This window comes from Mustela erminea, chromosome 2, assembly GCF_009829155.1.
Source record: "Mustela erminea isolate mMusErm1 chromosome 2, mMusErm1.Pri, whole genome shotgun sequence".
Taxonomy (NCBI): domain Eukaryota; kingdom Metazoa; phylum Chordata; class Mammalia; order Carnivora; family Mustelidae; genus Mustela; species Mustela erminea.
In genome coordinates, this window is record NC_045615.1 from 61,078,393 (window position 1) to 61,091,539 (window position 13,147).

The window sequence follows — 13,147 nt, forward strand, 5'->3', positions numbered from 1 at the left end:
AGAGAGAGATAACAGGTAGGCAGAGAGGCAGGCAGAGAGAGAGAGAGAGAGAGAGAGAGAGAGAAGCAGGCTCCCTGCTGAGCAGAGAGCCCAATGCGGGGCTCGATCCCAGGACCCTGGGATCATGACCTGAACCGAAAGCAGAGGCTTTAACCCACTGAGCCACCCAGGCGCCCCAATAAAGTATTTTTTAAATTAAGGTATGTATTTTTAAAAAAACATAATGCTACTGCACACTTAATAGACTTACTAGCATAGTGTAAACACAAATTTAATATTCACTGGGAAACCAAAAAAATTGTTTGACTTGGTTTATTGTGATACTGGTTTTCTTGCAGTGATCTCACAATAGCTCTGAGGTATGCCTGAAGTCCCCTCTTAGCCATGGTTTCACTTTCAGTAGTTTCAGTTACCTGAGGTCAACCATAGAAACAGACAGTCCTTATGATGAATCATTAGAAGTCAATAGTAGCATGATATTATATGACAGTGCCTTCATAATTCACCATGCTTCATCTCATCATGTGGGCATTTTATCATCTCACATCATAAGAAGAAGGGTGAATATAGTATCATAAGGTATTTTGAGAGAGAGAGAGAAACCACATTTACATTGTTAAAATTGTTCAATTTTATTATTAGTTATTGTTGTTACTCTCTTACTGTGCCTACTTTATAAGCTAAACTTCATTCTAAGTATGTAAGTATAGAAAAAACACTGTATATATAGCGTTCAATACTATCTGTAGTTTCAGGCATCCACTGGAGAGATGGCTCCCCGCAGATAAAGGGGGACTACTGTAAGATCAAATTACTGTAAGATCAAATTATCAACACCTTTGAGCGGGTGTTGTTGAGAATCATGATTGTGAGTAAAATTAGCTGTCATGGTCCAGCCACAGTAGAAGGAGCTCACTGTTGATGAATGCTGTCCCTAAGATCGGTGGGTGGCAGTGAGGAGAGCAAGAGAATCCTCCTCTTACAGAGAAGTCCGAAGTACCTTTCTTTAGCTTTGTCTTGGTATCGTCATAAACTACTCATGAAAAATGGACAGAACAATTTGTGGAGTGTACGGGATGGAGGTGGTTGCCTGAGTGCCATGCTTAGAGGAGTGCAGTGTGGCTCAGTGCATAGTACTTGAAAAATGAAGTGCTTGATTGGAAAGTAATGGGATTCCCATACTATGAAATGATTTGCTTCTGTATATTTGCTTTTGTGTCATATATTATTTTGCTTGTATCTTTAGGCTGCATATTGCTAATTTTTAATTACTTTCTCAAAGCTATTCTGTTATGGTTATTAAAAACTCCATAGGTGGCCTAGGCCCTCACTTCCTGAAAGCAAAACAAACAAACAAACAAACAAACAAAAAACACCAAGCAAACCAAGACTGGGAAGAATTAAACAGAATATCATAGGGGGCATGTGCTTTGGAATCAGAAGTAAATTGTAGGTTTACCTCTTAATTTGATGTGTAATCCTGGTTAGTTTACTTAATTGTTCTGTGCTGCAGTTGTTTCATCAATAAAATGGAGTTTTTAATCGTGTTTGCTTCCTAGGGCCATTGTGAAGTATAGATGCTATAAAGCATGTAAAGTGCTTGACACATTATGTGGCTCAATAAATATTAGCTTATATTGATAAAGTAATTAAATGACTCACTAACACATATCTTTCCACTTCTACAAATTAAGAAAAAAACCATCTCTGGCATTTAGTAGACATTGATAGGTAATATTTATCTGCAAATGCATTTTTTAAAAATAAAAATAACTGCTTTTTTTAATGTGGTAGTTTCGCTAGTGCTAAAGACTTAAAATTTTTTGGTCTAAAATATTCAAACTATTATAAACTTTTATGGGGAAAATTTTCATTTTTTTAAGGAGGAAATCTATTTCTGAATGTTTATGTTAAATATATATTCTATTTTTAACAGAATATGTTAAAAATATTCTGGAATAAGCTATATTTCAAGGTGAACCTTAAAACTAAAAATTAACAAGAAATACTTCACACGTATGGAGAAAGGCAGGTGTTGGAGATCTTTTGGTGTTGGAGATCTCATCAGTCTCAGGTGTGGAAATGCGTGCTCATGCTGGTGGCTGGCTGATGGTGCCTGTATGGTTCCTTCCTTCTCCTTCCTCTAAAGTGGATGTGGGTTTTGCTTTCCTGGCTGGCTTGTGTGGGAAAGCAGCAGGTTTGATTTTTGTTGGCAGCCGCCCCTTTTGTGCTCTCTGAGATGTAACCTTGAATTGATTATGTTGTCCCTTCACCTCTGTGATCAGCTGGAAAACAAAGGAAAGGGGTTAAGACACAGTATACTCTGCAGTGGAATTTTATTTTGCATGTAACATTTCCCTTATTAGTAAAAGGTAGGTGTTTGAGACATATAGTTCAACTCCCTGTCCCCCACCAGAATATTTTCTTATACCCCTAACAACTGATTATCTGTCCCCTGGTCCAACATTTCCAGTCATGAGTTATCTTACCTCATAACCTGTTTTGGTGGAGACAGGTTTCTTCTCTTTTTTCAGTGGAAACTCCTTTATTGACACAAATCATATAATACTGTAATTCAAAAAGAGTATATTTTTTCTAGTTCATTTCATTTTTTTTAAAAGATTTTATTTATTTATTTGACAGACAGAGATCACAAGTAGGCAGAGAGGTGGGCAGAGAGAGAGGAAGAAAAGCAAGTCCCCTGCTGAGCAGAGAGCCAGATGCGGGGCTCGATCCCAGGACTCGGGGACCATGGCCTGAGCCGAAAGCAGAGGCTTTAACCCACTGAGCCACCCAGGTGCCCCTGTTCATTTCATTTTTGCATGGAAGTTTTCTTCACTTTTTTGAAAACTCCTGATTAATATAAATATTTCAATATTGGTATATACTCAATACTTTCAATATCAATATCAACATCAATCAATATTTTCTTGAGTATTAGATTGGAGAAATATTTAAGCATATTCAACTTGCTCCTTAAATTATTTTTTCACAATTATTTTACTATAATTTTGTAACAAAAACAATTTTGTTTAAGGTAAACTTTACCCCCAATGTGGGGCTTGAACTCATGACCCCAAGATCAAGAGTTGCATGCTCTACTGACTGAGCCAGCCAGGGGCCCCATGCCCCTATTTTACTGTAATTTTGAATCAAAGTTATATTCAAGGTTTGTTTCCTTAGTTTCTTACTTTTCTTTGTGAAATTTTAAAATATTATATAATTAATCATTTAATTAATGTATTATTTATTATTTGGTTGCAAAGATAATGACCATACCTCTTATACAAATCACTGGAGATTTGGGTATACCAATTGTAGAACTCTCAGGACTAGTCAAGCAAATTTTTCATGCATATCTTTTGATAGCTTTTGATACAACACACAGAGAATCTTAATTATGGTCTGGGATCAAAAAAGTCCATGAATCCCCTAGAATTAAATGTAAAATTGTGGTTTTGCCCTTATGAGCAGATTTTAGGAAGATTTCAGAGACTTTTCAGGCTTTTAGAGAATTCTGCAAATTCCCATCCCTCAGATATTCAGGACCGTATTACTAGAAAATTATGAGAGTATGTATGGCTCTGTTAGAGCTGCCAGAACAAATATCATAGACTGGGTGGCTTAAATAACAAAAATGGATTTTCTCACAATTCTGGAGGCTTGAAGTCTGAGATCAAGGTGTCAGCAGGGTTGGTCTCTTCTTCTTGGCTTATAGATGGCTGTCTTCTCCCAGTGTCTTTACATGTTCTTCCCTCTGTACATGTCTATGTCCCAATCATCTTTTCTTATAAGGACACTAGTCATACTGGAGTAGGGTTCACACTAATGACCTCTTATTAACTTAATTATCTCTTTAAAGACCATCTCTAAAGACAGTGACCTTCTAGGTATTGGAGGTTAGGACTTCAACATATAAATTTGCGGGGATTACAGTTTAGCCCTCAAAAGAGTACTTGTTTGAAAATTAAAAAGTGAAAACTGCATTCAGTTTACTCTAGAATCAGTTTTCCCTAGTCAGATTCTGCTTGTATAATAGTTATTAGCTTGCAACTCACGCACAATTTCTCTTTCAAACTGGTTGCTTCTGTGTGAGCTCTCTGGATCACTGGAGCCTGAATCAATCAGCCAGCAATATTTATTGAGCACCCACTGTGTGCAAAAATCTGTACCAAGAGCTCTAAAGTCTGCAGTGTTGATTGTGCCTGCCAGCCAGGGTCAGCTTGTCTTGTGAAACAATTCTGGCATTTGCTTTGTAGTGCAAAGGGGAGTGAGAGTCTGGAGGTTTGTACTGTGTATTTTATTTTTGTTGTTGTTGTTGCTTGTTTTAATTAATTAATTAATTAATTAATTAATTATTTTTAAATAAACATAGAATATATTTTTATACCCCGGGGTACAGGTCTGTGAATTGCCAGGTTTAGACACTTCACAGCACTCAGCATAGCACATACCCTCCCCAATGTCCATAACCCTACACCCCTTCTCCCAACCCCCCTTCCCCCAGCAACCCTCAGTTTGTTTTGGGAGATTAAGAATCACTTGTGGTTTGTCTCCCTCCCAATCCCATCTTGTTTCATTTATTCTTCAAAAGTACTGTGTATTTTAAGCCTCAAAATTTAAAAATCCTTATCATGGAAAGGAAGTTTCCAATGGTGTATTTCCTCCATCTCTTCTGTAACCTTATGGTATAGACACTGATGGTGTCTGTAAGCTGGAAGTGATTAGATTTTGTCAAGTTTTCTTAAAATATGCACATGAAAATCCATTCCATTATAAAGTGCATTCATAGTTGTGGTAGAGAGAAACCTAAGGAAAGGTAGAGGGTTTATCTCAATGAGACAATTGTCTTTATTTGGGAACCTAGATTAATAGAGATATTTGATTACCAAGATAAGGCTTTATGGGGCTCAGTGAAGCATAGGGAGATTGCTAAACTTCTCTGTACTAAGAAATAAACAAATTTGGAGGGTTCAGAGCTGAGCAATCTAGGTAGGGAAGAGGAAGAGAGCAGAGGGGTAAGAAGAGGGTGGAGACTACAGACTGATATGAGGCTGGGGCCTGGGAAGACACAGTCATTGAAAAATTCCTCTAAGTTGGAAGTGGTAGAAGGGGGGTTTAATTCTTAATTGTAAATAATTGGTGGTGCTGTGCAGTTATGTGAGCCTTGTCTGCTCTCTCCAAATTCTGTGGAATCTCTTGCAGGCACAGCTTTGAGTCTTTGGTTGCTGAGAGACAAGGGTGAGACCAGATGGAGTGAGAAAAAGGAGAAAAACATAGTAAGGAAATAAACACATGGATCTGCCCAATCTAAGGAATAATATTACTAATAATGTCAATTCTGCCTTTGCAACATTTTAATAAAGCAAGCAACAGATTCCCCCAAATGGCAAATCCTACTTTATTTCATTTTTATTACCTAAGTCAGAAGCTTTTGCTTGGTCTTTTGGAGGCTTCGCCTGGGGCAGTTAGTAGCCAGGAGCCACTGGATATGGGTGGTGCCAACAGCTGAGGCAGGGGTAATGGGATCATACTTCTTAGGCATGCGTGAGTCAAGAGTACTAATTTGTCATTAGCTTAGTCCAGTTGTGCAAAGTTAAGGGTTGTTTATCTTATTGAGGTAGTGCATTTCACATTTCACATCTGTCCTTCTGATTCCGAATATGCAAGCACAAAGTTATTAATGATGCTGGAAAGAGCAAGACCTTGTGCCTCTTTCTGCCAATTGCCTAAACTCATCTCCTTTCTAAGAGTCCTTTATAGTCAGATTGGGTCTGAAATCCCTATCTCATTCTCCTTTCACAGACTCCTATTTTAAGGCTTGATAAGAGTCTTCAGCTTAGAAATATGAATATGAGACCCAAAAGCTCACTGTATGTGCCAGGGTCTTGGCAGGAAAGAGATACCACACTCAAACTGGGTAATTGAGCAGAGTTTCATGAAAGGACTATATATAAAGCTGTGGACAGGGCTAAAAGGGCAAGGGGAGAGAGTGACTCATGAACTTGCTGAGAGAGCTGTATAAAGAGGACCCTATGACAGGAGCTGGCTTTTGAGAGGCAGACACATGTAATCTAGGTGGCCGGCAGGGAGGAACTGGAGCAAGAGAGACTCTGATTTCATAAGTCTCTTGCTTTCTGCTGTCCTGCTGGTGCCTCAGATTGACTGAACCCAACTGGAGGCTTGCAGCAGTCCCCACAGGCCAGTTTCCCAGGGAAGAGATGAGGCTGGAAGAGGATCTGAAGGGCAAATTGAAGAGATCAAGCTAAGCATACAGTTTTCTGTATTTTGAGGGCTGTTGTATTTGGGGAAGGCCCATGCTACTAACTTTAACTTGCTAAATGCCATTTGCTTCAAGAAAGCTTTCTCATAAACTGAGCCAGAAGGAGCTTGCTATCTTTTAAACGTGTCTAGTACTGTGTTTGTCCTATTCATTGAACACAACAGATACTGCCTTGGATTAAATGTGCATGAAAACTTTCCCATATGTGTCTTGCTTATATTTGTTTCTTCCAGAATGCCTCGCACAATGCCTTGCATTCAACTTTTTCCATTGAAAGTTTTCTGTTTTGAACTGGCCAACCACACAGGGCAGTAGGGAGAATTATTCATGCCTCCTCAAGTATGACAGGTGTTTACCTCGTGTTTTCACTGTTACTCAGATGGTCTCTAATCTACCTGGATGGTAATATAGCATTTTCAGCATGGTTCAAGCCACTATCCTACTGTGTAGTCTGTAAGCCACAGAGCAGCAAAAAAATTATAAACTTAAGATGGCATTGGGATGATTGTTTCTTTGTTCTGAAGTCTCTTGCTGTTTCCTTGCTTCTTGCCCTAACAGTTATTCTCAGACTATTTTTGCATCAGTTCCTTCCTCTGGTCTAGCTCCTTTTCCTTGTTTCTCTTTACCTCAGGCTCCCTGCCCTGGTTAACCAAAGTTACTTGCTGGCTTCTCAGCCTGAAGAGCATAATTTGCTTCTGGTCCTTTGCATGTATCTTGTTCAAGGTCTAGAGAATTGTCTTTTTACCTCCCTGGGTTATTAGGAAGTTAGCATTGCCCTGAGGTTGTTGGTAAGAATCTTAGCAGAATTGGAAAACAAACCAAAAAACCCCAAAAAACCAAACTACCTAGTTAAGGCATGTTTCCCTAATTTTGCGTTTGGGTATTTGCATTTTGGAATCTATAGGTAGTATTTTAGACTTTTCCTTTAAAATGTTTGTATCTTCCTAATGGGTTTTGTAGTATAGGCTACTGCATATTTTGGATCTGGATTATGGTGTCAAGCATATTATTTCTCTAATTTCTGTTTATTTACAAATTTTATAAATAGATAATCAAATTTTCCTTTCACGTGGTAGTGAAAGCATGATGTTATATATTAAATTTTATCTATTAACCACTCTTAATTTGAATTTTATCTATTATCCACTTTTATCTATTAAGCACTCTGTAGTTCTCATTCATTTAGGTATTAAATCACTGACTTGTGATATTATCCAGATCACATTTCTCCACCTAATTAGTAAAGATATCATTAAAAACTTCAAATGTCTTTCCGTAATCCAAATATAGCATTCTATGCCAGTCTGGCTATAAGAAAAAATATTAGCTTAATTTGCATGATTTATTCTTCAAAGGCCAGGCTGGCTCCTAGTCATTAACACTTGCAAATGTTTACATACCTTTTTAATGATTTGCTCCAGATTTTTTTTTCTTTTTGGTTGTTTTTATTGTTATTTTTTGTTTTACCAGTGGTTGAAATAAATTTTAGAAGTCTGTAGTTTTCAGATAATGTTTGGAAAATGAAATGTTTGCTTGCTCATCCTCAGTCTTCTGTCATCTCTTTTATTCAGTTTAATGTCTCAAATGCTGACGTTTGTCCTGCTTTGAATTTGTAAATCCTTTTAGTATTCAGGGATAAAACTCATCCTAGTTAGGCCCCTCTGAATTTAAAACAGAGTCACCAATTTTGGATTTTAATCCTTTTTGGATTTTAATCCTTTAAAAAAGTTATGGAAGGATTGAAATTGCTCCCTGTTAGGCACAACAGTAGTCTGCAAGTTAAGAAGAAAAAGTGGACACTATCTAACATACACAGTGAGGGAATAGTAGCTAGCAAATTTGTGCACTATATTTAAATCTAGCTCTGAATTTAAAATTCTTATTAAGAGTCTTTCATTTACAAGGTTGAAAACAGAAATAAATTCATTTTCAAGAGGCGTTGCTTATTAAAATCCACATTTCTGTTATATTGACACCTGAGAGTGTTAATGTTGAGCACAGCTGTTACCTTTGTTGACATTAAGATTCGGAAATAGGGTGAGAAAGTTTAAAAATATGGAAAAAATACATAAAAATATGGAAACAAATATATGTAAAAGATACAGAAAAACATATAAGTGTTCATCTGGATCTTAAAAAATAAATCCACACTTCAAGGACATGATGTCCTTAGATTTGTTGAAGAGCTAAAGGAGCTATTCCTTCCCTTATCTCACACAAGTAAACCATGAGTGACCAGGAGTGCAGGTCAAAACCCATTACCTGAAACCAACTGGCTCTGTCTGCTACAGTATGACCTTATGTGAGGAACTGATAAATGGACAAAAATGTAATAACAAGCTAAATATCACATATCTGTTATGTTCCTCAAACAGGTTTGAAGTAAACTTTGGAACTCTTGTAAACTTTTTTAGTCATTAAATTATTTATTTACTTGTTTGCTTGTTTGTTTATTTAAACTTTTCACCCCTTTCACTTATTTCTTCCACACCATACTCCCTGCTTCTGGTTACTATGAATTTATGAGTTTTTTTTTTAAGATTCCTTATATATAATTTTTGTGGAATAAGAGACATCATACCATATTTATCCTTTTCTGTCTGGCTTATTTCACTTTGCATAAAGCCCTTGAGGTCCATTCATGTTGTTACAAATGCAAGATTTCATTTCTTTTTATAGCTCCATAATATTCCACTGTAGATACATACCACATCTTTATCCATTCTTCTGTTGACATACACTTTGGTTTCTTCCTATCTTGGTTTTTTAAATAATGCTGCAGTGAACGTAGAAGGTTCATATATCTTTTCGAGTTAGTGACTTTTTTTTAAACTTTGGATAAATACCCAGGGTGGAATTTCTAGATCATATGGTAATTCTATTTTAATTTTTTGGATAAACTGCTTGCTATTTTCCATAGTGGCTGCACCAATTTACATTCCTGCCAACAGTGCACAGGGTTTCCTTTTCCCCACATCCTCACCAACCCTTGTTTGTCTTTTTGATAATGGTCAATCTAACAGCTGTGAAGTGATATTTAATGGTGGTTTTAATTTGACTTTGTCTGATGATTAATGATATTGAGTATACTTTCATGTACTTGTTGGCTATCTCTGTTTCTTTTCTGGGAAAATATCTATGCCGATTTGCCCATTTAAAAAATCTGATTTATTGTGTTTTTGTCTATTGAGTGGTATGACTTCCTTGTACATTTTGAATATTAACCCCTTATATAACTTGCAAATATTTTCTCCCATTACGTAGGTTGTCGTTATATTTTGTTGATGGTTTTCTTTGATGTGTAGAAGACTTTTAGTTTGACGTAATCCCATCTGTTTATTTTCATTTTCATTGCTTTTGCTTTTGGTGTCAGACTCAGAAAATCATGGACGAGAGCTATGTCAAGGAGCTTACTGCCTGTGTTTTCTTTTAAGAGTTTTATGGTTTCAGGTCTTAAATACATTCAAGTATTTAATCCATTTTGAGTTAATCTTTATGTATGCTGCAAGATTGTGGTCCAGTTTGATTCTTTCACATGTTACTGTCCAATTTTCCCAGCATCACTATTGATGAGACTGACTTTCCCCACTGTATATTCTTGAGTCCTTTGTCATAAGTTAATTGTGCATATATGTGTGGATTTATTTCTGGGCTCTCTGTTCTGTTCCATTGATCTTTGTGTCTGTTTTTATGCCAATAATGTACTGTTTTAATTATTATATATTACTATTACTATAGTAACAGAGTTTGTAATCAGGAAGGATGTTGCCTCCAGCTTTGTTCTTTCTCAGGATTGCTTTGGCTATTTGGGGTCTTTTGTATGTTTTTAAAAATATATTTTACCCATTTTTGTGTAAAGGCTTTTCTCTTTAAAGCAAGGATGGATGCAAATAGGAGACCAATTTTCTGTTATTTGTTAGCAATGTATTGTAGATGATAGATGGTTCCAAGTAGTGAGCTTCTTGCTTCTTTGTTTTGTTCTGATTATATTATTTTCTCTCTACCCCACCCCAACAACAACAAACCAAAAATTCCCATAACAAACCTAGCCAAAATAAAAATTAATAAACAAAACCAAATTAAAAACAATCTTCTTCAGTTGGAATGTTTGTTCCTCGGTGGTGAAGAACCTGAGGGTAGGGCTGCTTATAACATGACTTTTGAGGTTCTCATGGCTCTTAGCTATTCTTGCCATGTTTATTCTGTTCTTTTTATGTTTATGCAGCTTTAAAATGCATTCAGATGATTTTTAGGTGCACTAATAATATTATTCTTTTGTGGGTTAAGAATAAAACTGTATTTGTTCCAGGAGTCTGGACCTGTAGAGTTAATAGCAAGCATTGGCAGAGAGGAGTTCTCTCAGGTCTATTTATCCAGTATCTGTTTGATTTGATAATCTCACCACAGTATCATTACTGGTCATAAAATTAACTACTTCTTTTTTAATTTTACCCTTCAACATTCATCTTGCTTGTTTTCCTCTTAGTTGAACACTATAAAATTTTTGAGTCTTAAAGTTTTTCAACTATAACACCTAAGGCATTTAGCATGAAGAAAAAAAAGGTGTGCATACAAAAGTTATATTATGTTGCTTCATTCCTGTGTTGTTGTTTTGTGTGTTCTAAGTTTGGATCTTTGATCCAACTAGCTGACTTTTTGTAAGCCATGACTCTGATAGGGTAAGCCAGTAGAGCTGGGCATTCATTACAGATGGTGAAATGCAGTTGCTGAATACCTGGTTTTGCTCAGTGATTATACCTCATGATATATACAATTACTAGAACTTCATTTTTTCTTATTAGGCTGAAGACTGAGAAGCAATTTAATAATGTTTTCAACTGTAAGAAAATCTTATAAGCAGAGGGTGATATTATTTATTGTCCATTTTCTGCTGAAGAAAATAAAAAGGAATTGGTATTTAATTGCGGTGAGGGTTATTAGATATTAGAAGGAAATTCTGCCTACCTTTGGAGAAGTCATGTGGGGAGAAAGAGGGTAGAAATGGGTCACTAAGAGATGGTATTTGTGGTGGGAAATTATACTCTTTAATTTTCATAGGGGCTTTCCCAATAGGATAGATTAAAAGAAGTTTAGAGTATATTCTTTCTGGGAATTCAGTGAGGATATTGGAGAGAGACTAGACAACAAACAGCATTTTAAGATCTTGATTAATATTATAGTTTTATGATTGAGTAATCTTTAAACAATTCAGTTGCAAGTCTGTTTTACAAATATTAAAATTTTTTTGTTATTAAACCAAAGCTTCACATATGTATTGAACACTAATATACAGAAGGCTCTTTTGGTTTGGACATAATTTATATTTTACTAAATTCAGGCATTGGTGCTTAACAATAAGCACTGGTTTGGATGTGATTTTTCTAAGGTTGAAGGTGATTCAGGCTTTTTGTTTCTTTTTTCATATTTATTGTATCTGTCCCTTATGTAAATTCCATAGGTGGCTAGGAATAAAGATGCTTACTCTGAAAACACAGGGTGAATTTTCATGACTCATGGAACTCCTTTCATCCCACTCAAGCTGCCAACTTTCCATTGCCTCATTATTTTGTAGAAGTTTGAGATTACTATGTGAGGGCTAGGTTCCCTGATCATGCATGATCTGAAATTCTCCGGGTTATATAGTAATCTCTAGTACCACCCTTAAACCCAGACCAAAGGAGCCTATTCTTTGGGTATTGTTATGGGCTCAAATGTGTCCTCCCACTTCTAAATTTGTATGTTGAAGTCTTGATCCCCAGTATCTCAGAATGTGACTGTATTTGGAGAAAGGGCCTTTAAAGAGATAATGAAAGCAAAATAGGATTAGAGTTGACTCTAATGTAACCTGACTGGTGTCCTTATAAGAAAAGTAGATTAGGGCACAGAAAACAGAGAGAGAGGGACAGCCATGTGAGGACACAGTGAGGGTGTGGTATTCTGCAAGCCAAGAAGAGGGATTTCAGAAGAAACCAACCTTGTGATGACTTGGTTTTGGGCATCTAGCCTCCAGAATAAGTTTATGTTGTTTACCACTCAGTATGCAGTATTTTGTTACGGTAGCCCCACACTAATATAGATATTAGTTTACATTATTACTCATAATGCCTCCTTTGGGTCTTCCTCTTGCCCTCTGCCCCTCTAAGGACTAGGAGTCTAAAGGACCACAAAGATATGCCTGCTTGGGAGGTGGGCCCATCTGGTACCTATGCCTGCCTCTGAACTGTGATATGTGGACCCAGACCCTGAAATTCTGTAACTAAATGGTCTGAATCCACTTTAAGAGCTTGAGGAACCTCTGACTTAGGTCGATTCTCATGAAGCAGCCCTGTCCACCTGTGGACTCCTGCAGACTTGGGATGTAGCTATGTGGAAGGAGTTTAAGGTAGCAAGAACAGACTAGGCATGGAAAAGAAGAGGGGATAAGCCATGGGTGAGATGGAGACAGAGAAAGGGGTATGATTTTCTCAGTGGCCCTAGGTACTGGTGTGGAACTTTGAGGAATCAGAGTTAGACGTTTGAACCTACTTTCCCAGGGTTTGGTCAAGGTATATTTTTCAGGGTAGTAGGAGAGGATATATATATATATATATATTCATGTACTTTTAAAAAAAATTATTTCTTTTCAGTGTAATAGAATTCATTGTTTATGCACAATACCCAGTGCTCCATGCAATATGTGCCCTCCATAATATCCACCACCTGGCTCCCCCAACCTCCCATCCCCCGCCCTTTCAAAACCCTCAGATTGTTTTTCAGAGTCCATAGTCTCTCATGGTTCATCTCCCCCTCCAATTTCCCTCAACTCCCTTCTCCTCTCCATCTCCTCATGCCTCCATGTTATTTGTTATGCTCCACAAATAAGTG

General features: G+C 36.9%; 1 long non-coding RNA gene across 4 annotated transcripts in view; it reads left to right on the plus strand.

Moving 5' to 3' along the window:
• The window catches only part of LOC116584550, a 195,657-nt gene that overhangs the window by 43,276 nt on the left and 139,234 nt on the right, over positions 1–13,147 (plus strand). For 2 of the 4 annotated variants that reach the window (XR_004283227.1, XR_004283230.1), the window contains exon 1: positions 420–560. The exons of 1 other annotated variant lie outside the window; for it this stretch is intronic. This is a non-coding gene — a long non-coding RNA (uncharacterized LOC116584550). Of the gene's footprint in view, positions 1–419; positions 580–13,147 lie in introns of those variants that run through there. One more of the 4 variants, XR_004283228.1, reaches the window with a different exon arrangement.